The sequence below is a fragment of the Struthio camelus genome, chromosome 14 (assembly GCF_040807025.1).
Source record: "Struthio camelus isolate bStrCam1 chromosome 14, bStrCam1.hap1, whole genome shotgun sequence".
In the NCBI taxonomy this organism is placed as follows: domain Eukaryota; kingdom Metazoa; phylum Chordata; class Aves; order Struthioniformes; family Struthionidae; genus Struthio; species Struthio camelus.
Window position 1 is genome coordinate 23534931 of NC_090955.1, and position 23340 is coordinate 23558270.

Below are 23340 nucleotides of genomic sequence, written 5' to 3' on the forward strand. Positions count from 1 at the left end.
CATTCAACAATGGACCTAAAATTAACGTGGCAATTTGTAGTTACCTTCAAGCAAAATAGAAGCACATTTCCTAAAGTTTCCACTTAAAGAAAGAAATCTATGTCTTCTCCAGGCAGAAGCAGAGAGGAAGCATACTAGTTGGACTGCAGAGAAAAACAGACCAGCACAGGGAAGACTTACTCTTCCCGTTGGCTGCGGTATGTTTTCACTTAGCTGAACCTCACCTTTTGCAGGCCCAGGAGCTGTCACACTTCCAGCCAAGCGCAGCAGCCACAGAGGATGGAATCACATGCGGCCATTTGAGAACTCGAAAAAAGCAAGCATGAATTAAGAGACATTGCTAAGGGACAGCTTCTCAACAGGCATTCAGTAAAGGCTTTTTTTTCCTCAAGGGTGCAGAGGTAAACAAGATTTTTCAGTATGCACTTGAACTTCAAAAAGGTAAAGAGTGGGGAAAGGAAGGAGAGGACCAGTTCAGCCCTCATCAGATCCTTACCGCTCAAGAAGTGGTTGCTGCGACTCTTTCGCTCTGAAAATGGATGTGATTTTCACTCCTACCTCCAGCAGCTTCACACTCTAGGTCAGGGTTTCTTTTGGAAATCTAACATAGGCCTGAATCAGGGATCTAACGCAGCAACAATGAGGTAAGCGCACACACTTCTAGGTGCCACTTTGTCAGTAAAATCAGACTTACATCCTGGAGGACTGGAGATGCCCAGAGAGGTGAATGGCAGCTTATAAGAGTGGCACCAGCACAACATTACAGACACCCAGACCTTCCACCGGGCCTCAGTGTTTCGCTGCTGCAGATCTGCTCAACACACACAGCAGGGATTGCCACAACTGCATGCAATGCAGAAACCTTACTATTTTGGGAAAGTCCCAGAATCCAGTATTTTAAAAATCTACCCTATCCAAGGTTGCGCTGAGAAAGCAAAACATTCAGGAAAAAAAAAAAAAAGAAACACTTTACTGCAAGAGACAGTCGTGTGATGCGACAGCTGCCTGTGGCTTGCTCTGGATTTCAACTAGCAGATCCAAGGGCAGAGGATGCTGCTGGAGAAGAGAGAGGTTAGAGAGCATTCACTGATGCACACGGACACCAAGATCACCCACACTCTGCTTGTAGCCGCATCCAAAGCTCACCGCTCAACTCGGAGCTCCTTCTTCTCCGTATCAAGCTCAGCAGCAAGCAGGCTGCACATACAGCTTTTGCCGGCCTGTGCCACCCTGCGCAAACTAATTCGTGCCGCTGACGAGCAGAGCACTTTTGGGACGTAAGCTGTTGCTCAGGAGCCCGTTCAGAAACCAGCGCCTGCCAGCGATCTCCCACGTGCTTCCACAAGCTTGGTCACCTCCTGCTCATGGAAAGCCAGAGTCCCCTTTCTAATGGGGACGCTCTGGTTTGCTGGTACCCTCTTACCTGCCTGTGCTGGCACCGAGGAAGTCACAGCTCTCCGCAAAACCCCTTCAGCTGGCAAGACGTGTGTCTTTTTCACCCTGTGAAACAGCGAGAAACCTGGAAGAGGAGAAGGAGGCCGCTACTGCCTCAGGAATAAAAGTCTCAGCAGACGTTAGCATGTAGCGTCAATGGAAGACAATCTTGTGGAAAAAGCCCTCCGCGGGCTGTCCTTTTAAGTCTCTGCTTGGCACTGAATTTTCCTGAGACCAGATTAACCTCTGAGGCAGGCCCTGCCAGCCTGACAGATTGCTTGAGAGGAGGCAGACAAGTGGCCCAGGTACCATACAAACATAAAACACGGGTTTGCTTTTTAATTGCACAGTACCCAGCCAGAAATATTGTCCTTGCTGGCCAGTCTACTAAAAGCAACATGCCTTTCACTGTGCCAACACACAGTGACATTTTATTCAGAAATTCAATGAAACGGCATCTGCTGCTGCACTGGCCCAATTTCCGTCTCTAAAACTTGGACTGGGTCCTAGCTTAAGCATCCAGGCAGGTGATAACACAGCAAAGTCGCCATCCTCCTTTCAGGGTGTTGGCTCTTCACAGGAATCTGTGCGTGAAGGGGCTAACACTTAATTTTGTAGGTGTGGAAAAGCTGTGTGCTTTAGATTTCTACATACGTCACGGGCACCAGATACGCTGTCTTGCTCGACTTTGGGGAGTAAATTCAACAAAGTCTCCGTGAACAGTGCTGAGGTGAGCAGAGAGGAAAAACAGGGGGGAAGAAAAGGAATGTCAAAGATAAGAATCAGCTCTAGGCACTTCAGAGATCCATAAAGAGGGGGAAATCTGTGGACGGGAGACTGTCCCTCCACATCTCCAAAGCAGGTTGCCACATCTACTCTTCCTGTGCATACTCAGGATGCGAGCAAATCTAAAAACAGCAACCCCCTGTAGTTCTAGGTGAAAAGAAGGGAGAAAAGGTACCTAGAGATATCCAGGAGCATTAGTAGGTACAGAGGCACAATCATCAGAAACCCAGTGGTACCTCTCCACTAAGAGATGCAAGTAACTGGGCTGAAGCAGCATACAAACATTTTTACGGAAAAGGTTTTGTTCTGTTCCTTAATTTTGCTCTGTTCTGAAGAACTTCAAATGATCCTAGAATCAATTAGAGGCTACCGAGAGAAAAAGGCTTGCAGGCACCAAACACTGTTTGGCTCGTTTGCTCTGCAGTTAGCCAAAATGTTGCAGCCAGACTAAAAGTAGCAGGACCATAAAGTTTCAGTCAAGGAAAAGCGAGTGAAACCTGCTTTCCAGTCAGCGGGCAGCTTCAGAACGTTCACAAAAAACTGTGTGTCTGCCTGAAACACAAGCGTCTTCTAAGTAACTCTTAAATCCTTGTCCACAGTGGGATTCACTGAAGTGAGAACGGCAGGACACAGGGAACGAAGAACAAAGGCCTAATAAAGCTCCAAAAGTTTCCATGTGTCACCTCTGCATTCTGCACACAAAGCTGAGAACAGAGAAGCTGAGAACAGAGAGGCCTCCCAGCTGCTCCAGTGCTCTAGGAAGCTTTCCTGTTCAATATTAGATTATAGGAAACATTCAGACCTGAGCAGGATAGTCATGCTTCTCCAATCAAGGTTCAGGTCATTTCTGTTCTCAGAGGAGTTCATGCCAGTCACAAGCAGCGTGCCATCTTGTTTAGAGAACCTCAGGGTTGTTACATGCAACAAGTCAACTGATGGACCACCTGGAAAGAGAACTTGTATGCTGATGATTAACTGCTCTCCCTGTGACACGGCCACACACTTAGACACCCTTCACCCGAAACCTCGCAGAGACAGTTAAGTGCTTTCTAGCAAACAAGCGCTCTTAGATTTATGCCATCACTTCAGATCGCGGCCAAATACTTTCAGGCTAGTATTTGAAATGCTGGTGAGATTAGTCAACGCTTGCGCCAGGCAGCAGATACCCTGATTTACGCGTCCAGTAGACCAGGGAGGCCACGGTCTCCCTGCTGCTGCCATCCCAGTGGTCCTTAGTTCTGTGAGAGCATGGAAAACGCAAGGACATCCACTTGGGAAGACTTTTTCGAACAGCAGATCGTGGAGGAAACAAAGTGGCAGGTCCTAGGAGTAGTTTCTAGGGCCAACTGCATACATAGGTGCTTTGATTCTGACCTCAATTGAGAGATACACACCTCAATTGAGAGAACTCACATCCCTCACCAAGAAGCTTTAGAGCTCTTGCTCTTCCTCACCAACAGCTCCCTCCCTCCCCTTCCGCTTGCTCCCTCTACAAAGAGGAGGGGCTTCTCTCTCCATCCGGTGTAAGAAAACAGCCGCCTTCTTCCAAAGCCCCAGAAGGAAGAGACAAAAACAAAAATGCCTTTTCATCATCTTCATCTCAGGCTGGGAGAGGGCAGACCTAACTCCCTGCTCTGTGAGGATGGTCTGCCATCCCTCTCCATCTACAAAGACCGCTTCTCAGCTTCTCCAGACACACCTGAAGGCCCCAGCTTCATCAGGCAAAGAGCATACAGCACGTATTTCTACTTACTCCCATTTAACCCCCTCTGGCTTCATGTTACAGAAGACCAGTATAAGGAACCCTGTTTCACTGGAGGTGGACGGGAGCAGAACTTGACCCAAAAGGAATAAAATCCTGCAGCTGTCATCTCAGTGAAGAATTACTGTTAAAGCGCAGGTCTTCCAGTGACTGCCACAGGATCGACTGCACATGCGTGCAGGAGGACTGAGTCACATCCAACTCCAGGCTTCACAGGTACAAACACTTTACTAGCTACCTCAGGACACGCAGATTAAAAACATAAGCAAAGAAATGTAAAAACCAGAAGTATGTCTTCAGTGTGTGCAGCTGGGGCCAACCGGCACACAGCTGTCACAAAGCACTGCACCACTTCAAGAGTCATCTGAAGCAAAAACGCAATCTTCCCTCTCCTTGAAATACTCCCAGAACAAAGCCTCGCTGCACAGATCTGCCAAGTCGTCTTTATTTGGACTGAAACTCACTCTCGCTTGGCAGCAGTTCGGTGCAATTTTAAGCTGGCTCAGACCTAAAGTGAAAAGATTAATGGGATATTTGAGATCTCACTCCTATTTTTCCTCAGATCTCACTCATGTAAAAGCTCTGATGTTGGTTGCGGAGCTCCTTAAAACATAATCTGCACAATGTGCTACAGTAAATAAACAGATTTCAGCAGCAAGTCTGTTTAAAGGGAGTTTATTTAGAAAGCACACACATCGCTAAAGAGAGCTTATTTCTTATCTAACTCCAAGCACTTATAAGGCAATCCTTCAGGGGTGTTCTGTAGGCAATGTAAGATTAATTTTGTTTGCAGCAATTATTTTCAGGATGGTCTCCACTCACAGTAAGAGTCTGAAAGTTCAGTTAGTTTCTTGGCTTGGGGATTAGAAAAAAGCTGGAGACAGTCAAGAAAAGTTTAGACCAAACATCCAGAAGCGTGACCTTCCCTGTTTGGATGGAGCGGCCTTCAACAGAGAAAGAGTCTAAAAGCACTCTGCGCTGCAATCTGAGGATTTTACTGACCAATATTTCTGCCCTACTTCTCACCAGCTGCCTCATCTGGACAAGCCAAGGTCTCCAAACGGTGGCTCAGTTGACTCAATCCCAACGTGCACGTTTCCTAGAAAAACACACTGCAACAGTAACCCTGGGAAAGAAAGAGAGGTTGCCAGGGCAAGCCCTAGGGACCCAGCAGCCCCGCGATGTAACCATGTCTGCTTCACTGCTGCCTTCTCATAGTTTCCAGTGGAATATAAAACATCACCAGAAAAAGAGAAGAGTGTCCTGCACCAGGAAGCTCATTTGACAGGCCCCTGGGGGTCTAGCAGATACAACCGAGCAAAATCAAGAAAAAGGCAGAAGAACGGGGATTGTTCTTTCTGCACAGAGGCTGGAAAGGACCTCTGCAGACACTGGTGGACACGCTCTGAACGCTGACCATCATAGGACTAACCATACCATCCGTTTTTGAAAGTCAGATCGCTCCAGTGAGGAGTTGCTCCCTTTTTACCTCAACTGGAAGTGTCCAGGCTCAAGGGAAAAACAGCACATGTTCCGTGGTGTCCAGCAGCGCTCCACGGCTTTGAGTTAGCCAAGACCCTCAAATTCCCTCTGGGAAAAGTAAATTCTCCTCCTCGGTGTGGAAGTCCTGCCAGGCCCCACGGAACCCTGCTGATGTACACCGTGCACTCAAAGCTCACAAGAGGGCAGGCCCTTTGATTTAAGGGTTACAGGAGAGACGGCAGCTTCAGACTGTAGCTTTCCCTATTACCACGCCGAGGAATTGGTTTAATGCTGACACGGAAGGGAGGCAAGCAGTTACCGAATCAACGGCTGCATTTTACTTGGCTGCTCATTCATCTCTACCTCAGGACTCGGCTGTGGGAGATTTGGCTGTAGAACCACAGCCTCTGGACCTTAACTCAGGACCTGAGAAGCCGAATGAATGGCTTATAGTCTCAAAAATGCTATGCTGTCCTTCAAGTGAGAAAGGGATTTGCATGTCGATTCTCCAGTCTGAAATGATGTAGTCATTTCTACTAGCAAAGGACCATATTCTGTTGCGTGGAATTACAGATTTTGGCATTCCCTGCATCCTAAATCCTGCCCTTCTATTTCCTGCTACCCCTTCCTCTCTCCCTCTCCTGACGAGAACATGCTCAAATCGCTAACTTCAATGCGCCAGTGAGACCGTGGGCTCCCTCCAGTTGCTTACTTCCACATTTCTGTGCTCGGTGCAATACTTCAAGCAGTACTATCTAGCAGATTCAAGCAGTTCCTGAATCTTTATTTATTTTTCATGTCAAAGTGGCTTCAGATCTGAGCACAACCATTAGTTACTAAGCCCATGCTAACTATGCACGTATGGAGTAGAGAATTACCAGCTAAACTGCAGCAAGCAATTGTTGGACACAGTGGCAGAACTTTGCAATAGCAGTAAAAATATTGAGGAGAAAGCAGGTGCTTCCATTGTTTCAGGAAATTAATTCCATATGGCAGCCTATTACCCCACATTGCCAAAAGCGGTGTTGCACAAGTATGTTGCAAACACTGCAACGCTCTGTGATGCATATCAGAAATAACACTTACACATTACTTAACGTGCAACCCTTCACCCAAGAAACATAAGGCTTATGACCGACTGCTATGACAAAACGAAAACCACAGACTCCTAAGGAAAACAAGTAACTAGTTGCACACAAACTACGCGACTCTGACAGATGAGAGGGTAAGCTGACCATGATGACACCACCTTGCTAACGAAGACGACAGCACGTGCCAGGGATGCGCTCTCTGTGCCACGAGCTTTTCCAATGCCTTTCAAGGTCACAGCATTATGAGTTCTGCTACCCCTCTGTTACTTGCAAGAGGCAAGTTGGCAACTACAACAGTTTATACTTTGGATTTACTGCAGTAGGTCCACATGTCACTTAAAATCCACAGAAATAACATCTCCAAACTTACTACTATTGCTACTATACATTCACTCACAGCAAGAGCTGGAAAAAAAAAAAAGGCGCACGATTTCCAGCCTTTGGCTTCTCCTTTCAACCAACTCGGTTTCCTAAAGAAACATAGGACATTTAAGTACCAAAAATTTTCGAAGGAGCACACAGAAGGGATTGCGCAGCTATCCTGAGCCAACATAGCACACTGAAATATAAGAATTACACTTGAACTCCAGTGCAATTTACAGCCATTTACAGCCTGTGGATCCTACAGACTGCTGGGTGCTTCCTGGGCACCCAACACTGCCAATCCCACTGCTGTACGGGGAAGTCCAAGTGTCCAGTGATGGGGAACTTCAGAGTTGTAAGACAAACACGAGAGCTCAGTTCAGATCTACAGATAAAACGCAGCCCACCCGTAACTGCAGTGTATCTGCAGCTCCTCTCAGACGAACTCTTCCAGTAAAAGGATTTGGTCCTTGGTATCCCTACGGCTTAGCCCTCTGAAAATCAAACCTCTGGACCTCTGCTACCTGCTCGTTTTTCCCTGAGCACCCCAGCACGCTAACCTCCAGCATCGCAGGGTCTGCAGTTTCCTACCACCAGTCTGACAGGGAGTCTTCGGAGACTACTCTCCACAAGACTGACCAATTAACTGATCACAGGGTTTTTTTTTTTTTTTCCAAACTAATCTATTTTTTATTCATCCCATCAACAGTTAAAAAGAAAGAAAACAAAACAAAAATGCACGAAAAGGCCCACTTACTTTTTTTTTTTCTTTTTCAACCTAGCCCCTACTTCCTCCTAAACTGACGCACCGAAGCTTCCACAAAGCCTCTTATATTCCTCCGGTTTCTCTGCTGATATGTCTCAAGCACTGCTGCCCGCTTCTACGTATGTCGCTTGTGTTTCTAGGTAGGTTTTGTAATGTAAACTAGATCCTTCTGAGCCTTGGCAACATCAATCCCATTGCCTTAGTCCAGCCAGACTTGCAATTATGTCCGCTCATCCACCAACCATATGAGCCACTTGGTAACATCGTCCAACCTTAGCGTGAACTTTAAGTGACGTTGAACATTCCTCCCTCAGGAGGACACACAGGACACCACCATAAATTATATTTGTGGTTTGTGTCACTAATACAGCAGTGAACTGTCAAACTGTCAGAAAACATAACTTCTTAGAGACACAAACGAGCTAATTAAATTTCTGAAACTACCCCGCACTTCATCAGGTGCCTGGAAATGGCTATGGAGACACCCTTTTTGCTTGGTAATAAAATTTACCACTGCAGCAACCCAAACGGCACTGATACACACCTGCCTCTTTCCAAACGCTCGACATTAGGACAGTCCCGGAGATTTTTGTTGGGAGCAAGGCCCTACCACAGTTGGTATTGTACCAACTCTTAACGCACGCTGACCTTCCAAGCCTAAACCTGAAACCCCCAAGCATCTTGCTACAAAGCCTCTATCAAACGTGCACAGTGGGTGATGAGGTCAGTGAACCGAAATCTTTAATCCTTTACAAAACATCAAGTTCTCTTCAGTTTGCAGAAATGCCTGAAAAATCTGGCACAAAAAGCCAAAATGTCACACCTTAAAAGCACAGAGTTGTAGTGTGTTAACAGAGGTTGCTCACAGAGCTTTTAAGCTGGTAACAGGCAGGAATAATTTGCTGGACAGGGTAAAACAGGCCAACACGAGCTGGCTTATAGCTACGTTCAAAGCGAGCCTTTCGCTGTTTTAAACAATACATTAACCATAAACGAACAACTCCAGAATGGATTCTTCAAACACAAATGAGAGACAAACACCTGAGAGCTGACGTGTCTGTCCATAGACCCTGCCATAAAGGACCCACTCGAATTTACCAGTTCTGTTTCACATGTTACCACTTCCACAAAACCATCCAATAAGCCATGAGAACGGGCTCACAAAATGCACATACCAATCCTCTTCCCGCGTGCTCTGGGATGCGTGTCCTTGTGTTTGGCTTATAATGCTTTGGAGCAAAAGCTGGTTGTCTTCCTTCTAATTTTTCCATAGTCCCTGGTATTTGGAAGTCCAGGAACGCTGATCCCTGCCATTGCCGTAAAACAATTAACACACTACAACGCTTTCCTTCTGTCTTTTCAGTGCCGACTTAGCACAATTCGCTCTACGTGCCTCGTGAGACGGCCTGCAACCACCAGCAAACCTTGGCAACAGTAGCACAAGGCCTAGCGAAGGCACCCTTCTCTCTGTGTCTTGAAGGTCACAGACGTTCCTCTCTGCATAGCAGTGATATCGAGCTGAACGAAAGCCGTGACACTGCGAGCCCCACGCAATGACAAAATGCTTCAAGGAAGGGATTTCTCCTCTTCCTAGAGGTTTTGTCGGGTGCTCTTCTCTCCATCCAAGGTTCACCCTAAGCAGTAGGAACTCCTCCAGAAATGGACAGCCCCATTACTATCTGTAACCATTTTAATAGTGTCCATCTCCTCCTCCTCCCCTCAAAAAAATCGCAGCAGCTTATCTGTTTGCTACGCCACTCTAACAGTCACCACAGCTGTCGCAGGGAGGACATAGCTGTATTTATCAGTCGTTCTTCAGATTCAAGACGAAAACCTTCTCCTCGCATCAGATGCGGAACAGAAGTTTATAATTCATCTGGAGAGGGAAAAGGCAGGGCGTGATATATTTAAGATCGCACTCTGCCTCCTGTGCAGGGCTTAGCATCACTCACTTGCTTTCTTCATGCCAATTTATTCAGTCTGTGGCTCAGGATCATCCCTTTCACCAGGGACATCAAGAGCAGCTCTCCTGGTGGCCCTACAACATGCACGACACCATGTACCAGGCACCGACAGCACCCACTCCAGGAAGAAAAAGCCATTCGCACCAAAGAAATGAGATGGACAATATGGAAAGGGATTATGTGAGCTCTGCCCTAGGCAAGTTTTCACCCACTCACTAACAACTGCAGAGATTTTATGTGACTTTTTACTTTGGAATGCAATAAAAGTAGTTACCATAGCAATTTCCACATCACTTGATACTTGTGCTACCTCTGAGAGTCAGAGCACCTTTTTATAGAAATTCTTACCAACATACCACATGAACTTTCTGATTTCGAGATGTCTCTGGAGAAAGAGAGACGTCTCAAGTATCCCCAGATTTTAAAATCCTTTAGAAAAGCGATACCTTTGTTTCAAGCGAGAAAACTGCATGTCGTACAGTAGAAACCTGTTGCATTTCAGAGGCGACTGATGAGATAGAAGAAAGCGGCTCATTCCAGAAGTATTCATCGTCAGCAAATTAGCACAGAGAACAGGAAAAACGTCTGCCAAAAAGAAGCCTCTTGCTCTGTCAGAGATATGGCGTGCTTAAAGAGAAGTTTTGTTTCCATGGAGACTGAATTTGGACTAAGACCAGCCCCGGCATCAGGCATCGCTGAATCAAAAACCCAGTTGCTTTTGTTCACTCAGCAAGCTGGGTTTTTAACCCTGCCTCATCCACGTAAACACGTAATTAGCATCGTGCTCTCCCATTTCGATGCGTAGGGCTTCTCTCTGCAGATGAAGCAGAAAAAGTGAAAAGGTACAACTAAAAATGAGAAACCTGACTGTGCAATCCTAGGCATTAGAACTATGTTTAGTTTCAAATACCGTATCAGAACTTTTCTTAACATTTTTTTAATCACAAAACAGATTGTTGAAGGACAATTACTAGTTAGGCATAGGCCAATGGTGTATGTTTTTCCTTACTTTCCTCACCTCTCAGGCCTAAAACTAACCTTTCCCCCATCCTATCAACCTCACGCTTTCCTAAAGAAGGGGGGGGGGAGGAGAAAGGGTTCTTAGCAGCCAGCTTTGAAGGCACAAATACCTGCAGCATGGTCACCTGTAGGTCCTCAACAGACACGTTTTGATCAGTTGCCCCCCTGCTTAAAATTCTCATCTATATCCCAAAAACTGGCAACGGCTCCACTTCAGTCAGTCAAATTACTACCGTTCAGAGTAATCTCAAGTGCTGGACTCAAGACAAAGGCTGTCAGCTTGCGCATCTCACCTGCTGCACTGGCAAACACCACGCGATGCGGGAGACTCTGCAAAGGCAGCAAGGAGGAAAAGCACTGATAGCATGAATCTGTCACTTGCTGCTGCTCCCTAAATTCACCCAGGCTGAGTGTCAGGTAACATTCATTAAAGCACCAGTTTCTGTTGTGCACAAAATAATTTGCTGAGCCACTGTGCCTACATCAGACACAACGGAGATTGAAACTAGTTGCTATGGACGTCTGCAGCCAAACTTCCCGGCTAGCGCTTGTAACGCCTTCCTATACTGCTGCTCAAGAAGGGGGGAAACTACAGCCGTCATCTGGCAAAAAGCAATCGACAAATTCACCAAAGACTATTTGCATCTATCCCTATTGCCACAAGCTGGCCAAAATTTCATAACCAGCTCTCTGTATCCTGGAGGAATTTCACAATTTTTTGCAACATGACTGGTGTACAGGTGTACAGTCTGCCGGAAACAATTCCTATTTTCACAGGTAGTTCAATTAAAAAAAAAAAGATAACCAGTTCAGGTGGAAAAAGCTGAGCGGAAAGTTCCCTCTCCCACTTCTTGCTTTCAAAGATCTTCTTCAGAAAGGTGAAACACGAAACTGTTAACTTTGTATCAGAGAGGCACCAGGGGCATGACGGCATCCTGGCGTTTCAGCGCTGCACACCCAGGTGACCGTGATAAAAATCATCGGATCTATCGCTGCTCTGGGGACTAATCTCTGGTGCTGCTCCAGTGCAGCATACCATTTTTGCCACTGAAACGGGATAGCAGTTTAGTACCTGCTTTTTGACTACATGCAGTAAGCCAAAGTAAAACCTGGCACAGCCATTAAAGCTATTAGCACTGGAGCTAAATTAAAAGGATACTTGTCAAAGTCGGCTGGTCTACCATTTCCGGCCAACGTTTGCCAAGTTACACAATTCTTAGCACAGAGGAATTTGTTTTTTCCTGCAAACAAAATACTTCAGTACTTCTTTCTATATAAAAGAAAGAATGCCAGCTGCAAGCAAGAAACCCTGTAAAACAACATTGGATATTTCCATTCAAATATAGCTGGAGGATTAGAGCTGTCATTAGCCAAGTTGCCCAACATTTTCCAGTATAAGGCCCTTTGTCAGTTATTTATACCATTGCCAAGCTGTAGGCTTAAAATTTACATGTCGGGCGTACAGCTCAAACAATTTATCTTTTTTTAATTTCAGCTAAAGCAATACAGCTGTTTCTGAATTAAGACTGAAAAACAAGGCATTGCTTTGCCCACAATGAAAAGCTTTCAACCTTTGCCTTGCTCAGCTCTACCCGCCCTGTGACTGAGAACGCAGCTTAAAGTTACGGCACCTGCTGGCCTCCCAAGCAAGAACACGTTCTGCCATCGCCAGAAAAATCCACCCAAATTTAGCCACTTTATTAGCTTTTGAAAGCAAAATCCCGACTGCTAGCCACCCATAAAGAGTTCAAGATTCTTTTTTCGAAGCACGGTGCTCTATGCTCTGGGCTGAAAATATAATGTTTTGTTGACTACTGTCGACAGCACTGCTCAGAGTCCCACGTTACACAGATCCAAGCAGTCAGAAGTCTGACACTGAATAAAACGTACCTCTTCCCCATCTCTTGGCTCCGACAACTTTTTCAACACCACGACGCCCTGTCAAGGAGCGTTCTCGCTAGACTGACCGACCGTGGAAACCAACAGAAAGAAAAAGGCACAAAGACAATCGAGCCCAATTAATTCAGAAATTAAAAGGTTCCTCGTGAATGTCTGAAGAATTTTTCCACATGCAGTTTCAACCGAACCTGCCATGCAACAGACCAATTCAGACAGTATTTTCACTTAAAGCAGAACAAAGCGAGTTCCGTTCAATTAAGGTTGCGTACAAAAGCTGAGGCTTTAAGTGGCTTCAAAATAATTTGTTTCTACTTTTGTTTAGTTAAATGAAATGAAACGTTCTCACTCAAATATTAGCTATGAACAAGCCTGTTTACTAGGTGAAATCTTATGGTGTCAGTAGTTAAATTCTTCAGAAAGACATGATGAATGGGGCTGCTCTCGGCTCACTTACGGCAGGTGCCTAACAAGGTGGAATGAATTGGCCTCCAGAGGTTCCTGTCTCTCAATTGACTACTGAGAGCAGCTTAGACTAGGCACTTAATTTCTAGGTAACAAAAGGTAAATGAAATGAGTCCTACCCTAAGGTTCATTTCTATTAAAAACATTCAGCATCAACTGTTCCTGCTCCCTAAAGGAGAAAATTCAGGATGAAAGCTTGACTGTCCTCACTTGTACAGGTGCTTGTGACTTTATGTCAGCGACTCTAGCTGCAGGTGTCAGCTTGGCTTGTGTTGCTTTCATCCTACTTCAAAGGGTTTTCTTCAGAAACGTAACGTGAAATACATAGCAAGGGAGTAACAATTTACAAGTCCTAAGAGAGATTTCTGGGTCCTGCCCAGGTCAGGATCTGGGAGTTAAGGTTCTCACTGTGTCACCATGTGCAGAAAGGATCCAGGGAGGGGACGTGGTCCTGTTACAAGTCTCAGCCGTGACTGCCATCTTTCAAAAGAAAAAAAAGAATGAAACAAATAACATCGTTTACTTTGGACACGCCAGTAACGTGCAAGCACGTGCCACAACCCCACTACCTGGGAGCAAGAGCCGTCTATCCCATTGGGTTTGTGCTGGCATACAGTAAATTTTGCCACGGGAGCTCATATTCTTAAGTCTCACTGTGCGCTCTAGAATAACGACTGAACCTTATACGTAATATCCTAGGTCGATTGGTAGAACGTAAAGGTGAATTCAGTTTAGACGTGCTGATGTTTTCTGAAGTGGACGTTATACGTCCAGTTGCTTCTCGAATGGAAAATAAGCTTTGAGCTTTGCTTTTCACCGTCACAGTCTGCTACACACAGCCAAACCAGAAGCTCAGCGATGTCCTTTTCTTCTGCAATTTATGTTCAACCTGATTAACCTAAGCACGGGGCTATACATCTCTCCAGTCAGCACGACCTGGGCAGCTCTCGGGCTTTCTTTCCAACTTTTCATATACTTGTCCCTGAACAAGTAAACCAATACATAAAGCACTAGAGCTTTACAAGGACTCCCAATTACTGTCTTTTGTCCTCCTCAAGCCTGGCACTGACATTTATGACTATCAAAAGAGGATGCTGTTCATGAAAAGGTTAAAAGAGAGAAGAAGAAATCTGAGGTATATTGTGCACAGGACAAGAATTTTAAAAACGAGACTGGGAGAAGTGCGTTTTACTCTCAAATCAACTAACCCAGTGGTCAATAAGTTATAAATGGTTACATAAGATGTCCATTCCTACAAGTTCGTGATTTACTCATGAGTGCTTGCAAAAAGTAAGAAATTACTAATACGATAACCGGAACTTGTTACTCAAAGCATGCTTTACAACCTTCGGACAAAGAGCTTTTCCCCAAAAATGAGAAAAGAGTGGCAAAAAATGAGAAAATAATGAGAAAATAATGAGAAAAAATGAGAAAATATGAGAAAATAAACAATTTGGAAACAGCATATCACACCACTCATCCCTATCAAAATCCAGTTTGCAAGGTATTAAGTTGCTCATTGCAGCACCACATATCCAGTAGCTCTTCAGTCTGTTACTGTCTTGGCAAAGTGGATCCGGGGGTTCCGCATTAGCCATTACTTGTCCCGGAGAAGCAAGAGTCTTTCCAAGCTCCTGGTACTCTCATTCCAGTTATTCTGATCCCCAGAACACAGTGATTTTCTGCCAATTTTGCATGCTCTGCTGTTTCCAAAATTCCCAGTTCAGTGTTAACACGTGTTTCACAATGCTCACTCTTAACAACCATTGAAAGAGACAATATTATCATGCTTTAATTTCCTACAAACTGTTGGCTAAGACTGCGTAAAAAGTCATGAGTGCCAGATGGTCCAATTTATTTTATTTATTCTTTCAGCATCTACATAGAGCCATAGGCACTTTGCACACTTTGCCATTTAAAATCATAAATGCTTTGCCATCACCCCTAAAAATCTGGCAATTCCTTTGGCTATTACATTCGTTATATAATCAGTTACCAGTCAGCATTACATGCTTTCTGACACCATGGCTGCAGTACGGACGGTGAAAATCCTGAACCGCAAGTTCCTCTTAGACAAACTGTCTGTCATGGAAAACCTGCTCGATAGGCAACCATAGTTTTTACCAGGAAATCCTCTCGTTAGCCTCGGACAGTGAAAGTCCAGTATACAAAGCCCAACGTGAAACCAGCAGAGCGTGCTTCCGTTTATTGTTTCATGGTTCAAGGAATGATTTGAAACCCTTTATAGAGGCAGGAAGGAAGATCAGGACCTAAAATTTTTATTTCTCCAGGTGGTTCTAACTTGACTGACACAAGAAGACACATTGCTTAGGTAGCTCAAACATTTATAAGGCGAAAGGATCATCAGTTGGGAAGCTGTCTCGATAACAGATGGAAAACACCAATTTGTTCCTATCTTACTTTGAAGTACATCTAAGAACAAAGACTCTGTCAGCAGCCAAATAAGAAAAGCAAGAAGTTATGAAATACTTTAAAAAGGCCATTTTGAGATTACTGCTCCAAATCAACAAGTGCTTAAGTAGATACCTGAGCGTTTTTCTGCGCAGAGAGAGGCTGGAGCAGGCAGGATCCACCTCCCCGTTTAGGAATAATGGAAATTGTTTACTAGTCTTTTAATATCACTCTCTTTTCTTTGTCTGAGAACTCACAGGAGAGATTCTGTAGTGCAAAGAAAAGCTACGTACCAGTCAGTCGCAGATCTAGCCAATCTGAAAGTGGGATCCTTCCCATCTGCTGCCTGGAAACAGTTCAATATGCGTGCCTCATTTCTGCAAGAAAAGAGAAGGCGGCAACTGTTATGTTACTGATAGTTATATTTAACAACAAACCCCCTAAAAACAGTTTCTTTCCCAGCCCATGGTCAGAACTGCCTCTCCCCAAACCAGAACTCGCCCTCTCACTGTCTGCATCTCCTTGGTTTCTGGATCTGCTGCACCCTGACAGTTCAGATCCTAAACAATTTGCCTGCATGATAATTTGGGGGCAACTACCACAAACTCCTGCTGAAACAAAAAATCCTTAAGGCTGTGACAAAAACCTCAGTAGTATTAAGCGTTTCCTGGTGTTTTGTTTATAGACTTTAACTTGAAATACTTTTTTCTTTGTTTGTTTTGACACTTACTGAGCTATTAGATTTCAAACAATAGCTAACGTCCGGGAAAAAAAAGCAGGGGGGCTACTTCACTGACACCAGCAGCCACAGAGAGGGTCTGCTTTTATTATTTAACTTGCCTGTTAGGTTCCCCTTTGACAACCACGCTGCTCAAGTCGCTCTACGGTACTGTGCTTTTTCCCCAACAGCCAACCAAGAGAACTACTTCCATGCCACAGCACAAAGAAACATCGTAACACAGGTTCCTCACTCAGGAGGAGGAACCGCTTCCGTTTCATTTCTACGGGAAATGGCAATTTGCAACAGCCTTTACACGTGAAATATTCTGGATCAGATCACATAATCATCCGTCTCTGCTCCCTGGAAGCCAGTAACTCTCGTTCAGCATCTCACCTAGGAAGAAAGCTCGGCTATCTGAAATAAGTGCTAATGAACTAAAAAAAATCAGTTTTGAGGAAAAGTATATTAAAAGGCATCAGAGCAGGCTGTGACAGAGGAGACTTTGGCAAATTTTTCTTTTCCAAAGCATTTAGTTTATGTGAACGATATACTGCATTTTAGCTCTAATCACAGTTTGACCACCTATCCTGCTGCTTCCCGGGGAACGACAAATCCGCAGCACCGAAGTGGCCATGGCGGCTGGATTAACTTAGTCTCTCTTTTGTTTTCCAAAGTGCTGTTAAAGTCAGCTGCATGACAGCTTTTTCCTCCAGTTGAGAGCCATATTGGATCGGGCTTTGCAGTCAGACTGCAAATCCACTGCCCAAGGAAGCTGCCTTGCAGCTGTATCGCAGTCTTAATTAACATTTCTGGAACTGCTGAAGTGACAGAAATTTTCCTACTCATCTGATGGATGATTCGAAGGCCTTTTTTCAGGCAGGCAAATTCGAAACACTGCGTAGGTGGCCCTTCGTAGACTTTTAATGCAAACATCAGTGGGAAAAGGAGAGGAGCAGGACAGAGAACGGTAGCTTCCCAGCTCAAACCATACTCTCGGAGGTGGTACCTGCGGTGCGGGTGGGGGGGGAGAAGAATTTTTGCGTGTATGTACAGAGAGTCCTTAAGAGAGCCTCCGGGCAAGCCCAGGGCAGCTGTTTAGAGATTCCCAAGTCATGGAGACTGGATGAGGGAGAGCAGCGCTAAGCATCTGTCTTCACACCGCGCAGCAGAGGAAGGAGTTTCTAGGACAAGCTGCAAACAAGCCTGAGTGTTATTTTTTTCAGACATCCTAAAAACATCCTTCACTTACCGTGGGGGGGGTGGCAGAGGAAAGCAAGCGACCTTGGCTGAGGGCTTGCACCACTTCGCCTCTGCGGCGCTGGGAAGAGGCGAGACGTTGCTGCGTGCACGAGCCTCTGGGACACGCTGGCGCGAGCCAGTCCTCAGGGCACAGCACAGCAGGGCCCTTGCGCTCCGCACCATACCGTCTGCTAAAGGATACGCAGTCTGGGATTCCCTATGGTCTCTTACCCAGCTCCCGGATCGTACCCTGCCGTGATGAAAAATTAATTAAGGAAACACCGGAAATTGCAGGACAGAAAAGTATTACCCTCATTATTAGCATTGCAGTTGACTTATTTTTCACTTTTGGTAACTCCCAAACACTTCACGGGCATCTGGCCCACAACCCGTCCTACAGCACAGAGCAATGCAGCTTGGCACGTGGGACTTCTCCGATGCTTCAAGGAGTCGAGTTATCCTCGCTTCTTGGCACGGCTTGACAAAAACTCCACGGCTACTACAGCCTGAAGACGTTTGTAGCTCTCAGAAGCGTTACAGCCTGCCTTGGGGAAGGAGAAGGTGCTGCCTCACACAGCTACGTATCTGCCAACCGGATCTTCCGCTAGTGGGGAAATAAAACTGCGGCCCAGGCAGACAGACCTTGGTTTTGGTCCTGCTCAAAAGCAATGGATCCCACCTCAGGCTCTGCCAGGATGATGCGGGGGCATCGCCTCTCCAAGAACGCACATCCTCCACCCACACCAGGGCGTTTCTTGGGTGTCTCAATTACGCGTGGATCAAGCTTGAACATACTCAGTTTACATTCGTCTTTTGTCACAGCTCAGGGGGACATTAAACGAGGGGTAGAAACGACACTTTAAGACAAAGCCATCTGGCCGTAGGAAGACTCGCGCGTGCCCTAGCCCAGGGCTGCGGGGGTGTCACTGCAGGCACGCACGGTGCGCGTAACGCCGGCGCGTGCAACGCAGCGGCACCTCCGCACACCGGCACCAGCGCAGCGCGGCTGCGGGTGCCCTCTAGTGACTTGCTCTCAGCTTGTACAGGATAATCCGCTTCCAACTCAGGCCCTCAGCTGCTGACTTACCACTTTTGGGATTTCTAGCTCTGAGGAGCTAGCTAGGGACTGATGCCTCCAGGCACGGCTTGGACATTGTACGCTAACCTTGCACTACAGTCCACTCTCCAGTTTCAGGAAAAAAAATATATATATATTTCCCACCTGCAGAAGCCAAATCTAGATCACAACAATGGGAAGAACCGGCTAACTTACAGTGAAACAACCCGCCCACTTACATATGCACTGAAATCACCTTTCTAGACAAGTTTTCATTGCACGGGAGTGAACTGAAATGTTTTCGGTCAAACTCCGGACTTACTTGTTTGGGGCATGCAGAAATTGTTGCTCACAAGTAATGTTTCACTCCAATTTACCAGCTTTGACAGATCGTCCAAGAAAAAGCATCTCTTTTGCACGGTGGTGTTTCTGGTCAAAATCTCTGCCCTCCACCCTTGAGCAGTTGGTGAAACCTCAAATCTGGATGCCCTCTACCAGCCAAATTCCTTGTCCAAGGGGCTCTGGGCTATTCCAGTCACTTCCTACATCGGTCTGTGCAAGACTGGATTATTTCCCTTTTAGTTCTTGAACGTTAGCAGGACAAAAAGATGGTTTTGCATCAACCTCCTGCTCCCCACGGCACACTCGACTGTGTCATAGCTGTATTAGACACTTCTACAAGCCTAAGTACCTTAAAAAAAAAAAAAAGAAAAACACACACCCGAAAACCCATACACACCCAGACAGCTGCAAAAGAACCTCTTGAATGTCCCAAAACCAGCCTTACATATAACATCTCAGGCACGGGATGAGCTTCAGGTTTTACACTATCAAACCTCCTTATACTCTGCTTCCACAAATAGTGGAATAATTTATTGTGTCACAGTCTGATGAGACTCCAGTGCTAACATTCTCCCTGACCCACATATTCCTTTCTGAGCCATTTAGGGGAAAGCATCTAAAGACCTGTATTTTTTAATTACTTTGTAGTATGTGATTAAGATAACCTGGAACAAACTCAAGGGAAAACAAGGGCAGAAAGATTAACTCTTGGGAAAACTGCAAGTTGATAGCACAAAGCGTACTCATTTCTTAAATTAAAAAAAAAAAAAAAAAAAAAAAAAATCAAGTTGCGACTCATCACCTGGAGTACTCTCCCCAGCTTCAAAGCCTTTATTAGGCTTCAGTCCCTCTGATTCATTTCTCAAATGGATTTTTGCTGTACTGTTGCCCTGACTGCCAGCAAAAGCTGTGAGCAATATGAAATACACAATATGCAATATATTCTACTGCAGAGTTCAGAATAAGAAGCAAAAAAACATGCCTGCCTGGTATACCGTTCCCAGGGCTGTGGCTGAAGGGAGAGCTGTCCCGTAAGCACATCAGATGTCCTTCGTGCGCGTTACAGCCACAGCACCAGCCTGGCTGTGCAACTTGATTTTCGGACTTTCTAGAAATCCACGTGCAGGTTTGAGTTCAGCGAGCAAGCTTTAACTGCCAGACGACCCTGCCGAAGTGCAGACACCAATGCCTCTCAGCAGATCCCGGGCCATTTGAAATTCTCACCCAGGACTTGGTTACGCAGCCTCGGCTGTGGGCTAGCGCTTCTAGAGGACACATGGAGCAACCTATGTGGCTCCTCTTTGCTACGGGCTCTCCAAAAGGCTGGCTGCCCCTTTCCAGCCCAGCTCAGTGGTTTCCACCTTCACAGGCCGGATTATCTCCAGCAGCTTCCCGTGGCTTCCCTGGCATAGCTACACAGTGCGCCCAACTCCAGATGCAGACTCAAGAGCTCACAGGATAGAGGTCTCTCTTGCTCTTAATAAAGTCACATAAAAACGGTACTAGCTGGTTCATCATCCCCGTTTCATTTGTACTATTTATTCCTCTTCTGAAGCAAGGGCTGATATTCCTCTGATATTCCATATCGAAGTGGTCACTACCTTACCACTGAGACTTGCGGACTCAAGTTACTGTGGCAGGAAGCATACAGCTGGACATGCGAGGCTGCAAAGACTCAAAGAATGTATTTTTTAGAACCTAGATGAGCTATTTATTGACAAGTTACATCTACAGGTGCTTCATGAATTTACAGACATGACAGATATTCCATCTTTGGCAGAGTTCATGCATGATAAAATAACGGATTTATCTCAGGGTAAAACGTGTTGCTTCCTTTAGAAGTAAATGACAACAGCTAACGATACATTTGATGTTACCAAGTTAGCTTTTTTTTCCCCCCCCATCAGTAAGATGTTTCCTCTGAATTGGTTTTATTTACAGCTCTTAAAACCAAACTAGACAAGAATTCAAATCATAGAGTTCAGATCTTTGTAGAAATCTTTGACTCTTTATGTCGCTATTTTAATAAGACACCAGTTTGACTAGTTTACGAACAAGGATAGTTGAACACGGGGTTTCCTCCCATTTTACAGCACTTGTCATAGACCCTGAAACCACACAGCTCCAAAGACATGCAGAGCAAGCCTGAACAGATGCCATCTTTGTGTGGCTTTTGTAGGATGTAGTTGTGGTCAGTCTCACCACCAAAAAAAGCCAGAAAACATTCTCAAGTTTCAGCAGTGCTACTAACAAAATATTTCTGAAATACAGATGTTTTCTAAGAAGTTCCACTTCCAGTTGAACTGGACACACAGGAGAGGCTGGCAAGGCTGGGGTCATTTCACGCGTGCCAATTTGTGTTTCAGCATGAACAAGAAACAGAAGTCAAAATATATGTTCCGGCTCCTACCCCAGGCCAAGATTACCTACTGTTCTCAGATTGGGTATCACTGACCTATCAGGAAGGAAAGCCAAATCGCTCTGAAGCATAGGCAAACCCAACTCAGTGATTTACCCGTGCTTCAGCTCAGACTAACAGGCGATACTGCACATATTTAGTTGTCAGACCTGCAGAGCCACCACTACTCTTGCACTGGTTCACACTGCAGTGATTAATAACTAGGAGAGACAAATTGATTTCAAAATCTCTTACCTATAGCCAAGGACGCTTCACCTTGTTGGCTGCTTGTTGGCAGCCTGGCAGGGGGAGAAGGGGCTTGCCTGTCCAGGCACAGCAGAGATGTTCTGCACTTCACGCACTAGAGAAGCCAATTTAAGAAGCGAAACAAAGGCAGAACGGCCCAGAAAGGATCACAGAGCGGCTGATCGCCGAGATGTTTTTCACTCAGATCTAATTGCTTTCACAGGGGCATCAAGTTTATTGCCTAGAAAGAAGTGAACGAGCGCCCAAAGCAGACGCTTTTCATCCTCATGTCTACAGACGCAACCTGTACGATATAAAGAACAGAACTTCTGCTTCACAGGGGTTTGACTTTGCTAACAATCAGAACGACACAGTAACGAGAACTGGCTCTACGTCATCGGTCTTGGCTGCTCCCTACTGCGCTCTCCCAGGACTGCTCAGCCAGCATCCGAAATCCTTTCCTCAGAGACTGGCTCCTACTTCCATCCCGTCTCAGGGAGAAAACAGACCTTCGTCTTCGTGCAAAGCAGCAGAGCTTGCTGAAGCCCTCTGCTGCAGAACCAACGCTTCCTCGCTGGAAGGAGACAGGTGTACAAGGGATGCAAGACGAGACCACAATTTCAGCAACTTTGCCTCTGCTCAGTTACGGATCAGGGGAGAAAATACAGTTTAAATGATGTCAGATGTAATCTTTACATTTCCCTGATCATGTTACCCTTCTGGTTTGTGAGCTGTCACTTCATTTTCAGGGGAATCAATCCCACCAACTTGGCACCACATCTAACCTTAACGAACATAGCTCTACTGCTTCCTCGTTAAGCACTGTGTTGTCAGGGCTTAGCACGACCGGCCTCGGGCTTCTAACGCTTGAAGTCCAAGTTTTGAGAAGGTATCAATCTTCCATTTAAAAACAAGTTCTGCAATACTCTCTCGTTCTCTCCCTTTGTTTTAAACGAAGCACGAACTAAGTCATGTCTCATTTAACCAGCCCGTTCTGTCTTGGCCTTGTAGCATGCTAAAGTGCCCCAGTGCTTTGAACGGAGAGAGCCCCAGGAGCAGCAGTGCCGTGTGAAACCACGTGCTCACCATTTAATTCTTGCTAATACTAGCAGTCCCGAATGTGGCATGCTGGACCATAACTTCACCTCAGAGAGACAGGCCATAAGAAAAGTTCAAGAGCACAAAGGAAATGAAGGCATTTCCTCAATTAATATTTGTAAGAAAACGCACGGATTGTAGAACTGAGGCAATGATTGACTTTTACTGCTACACGTTGGCTGACAGCAAGAGGCAGGCCACTGGTGTGGAGGGACAGGAACTGATGCTGCAAAAGCGAAAGCATGCAAGGCTGACAGGCTATCACAAGGCAAATGGAAGAGAAAATCTGCTAGCTGATCTCCAAGATATTTGTTTCCAAAGCCTAGGCCTTCTCAGCAGACAGCAGCTGTACTAAAAATAAAATATATATATACACACACACACACAACCCCCCCCTCCCCACACACACACACAAGAAAGAGAATGCTCCCATGCATCAGCCTCATCAGTCAACTTCTGTCACAACAAGAAATGCAATATTAGTTTTCACGCAGGTAACAAACCTTTTTTTGTAGTTGACATAGTGTTCCAGCTTGTCTTTCTTTTATTAATACCTCAGCCCCAAAAGCAAGAAAGAATGGAAAGCAAGGCAGAGCGATGAGACTCTCAGTGGGCATACTGTTGTTTTTGTTTTTGCTCCTAACTGGTATTGGCTTTTTCCACTCAAGAGGGTAAACTCTACTGTCCAGGACAATGGGTTTACACTCCTGTAAGGCCATCTCTTTTAACCCCATTTTCACAGTTTGGAAAAAAAAATTTCCTTTGGGATTCCTGATACTTTATCAATGATTCCAGTTA

General features: G+C 45.5%; 1 long non-coding RNA gene across 3 annotated transcripts in view; it reads right to left on the reverse strand.

The window, feature by feature from the left end:
* Nucleotides 1-897: 897 nt before the first annotated feature.
* The window catches only part of LOC138060989 (uncharacterized), a 30986-nt gene continuing 8543 nt past the window's right edge, over nucleotides 898-23340 (reverse strand). For 2 of the 3 annotated variants that reach the window (XR_011134539.1, XR_011134537.1), the window contains exons 3-6: nucleotides 17412-17651; nucleotides 15735-15811; nucleotides 1424-1500; nucleotides 898-1056 (exon numbers count right to left, since the gene is read on the reverse strand). This is a non-coding gene — a long non-coding RNA (uncharacterized lncRNA). The remainder of the gene's footprint in view (nucleotides 1057-1423; nucleotides 1501-15734; nucleotides 15812-17411; nucleotides 17652-23340) is intronic. The other variant, XR_011134538.1, reaches the window with a different exon arrangement.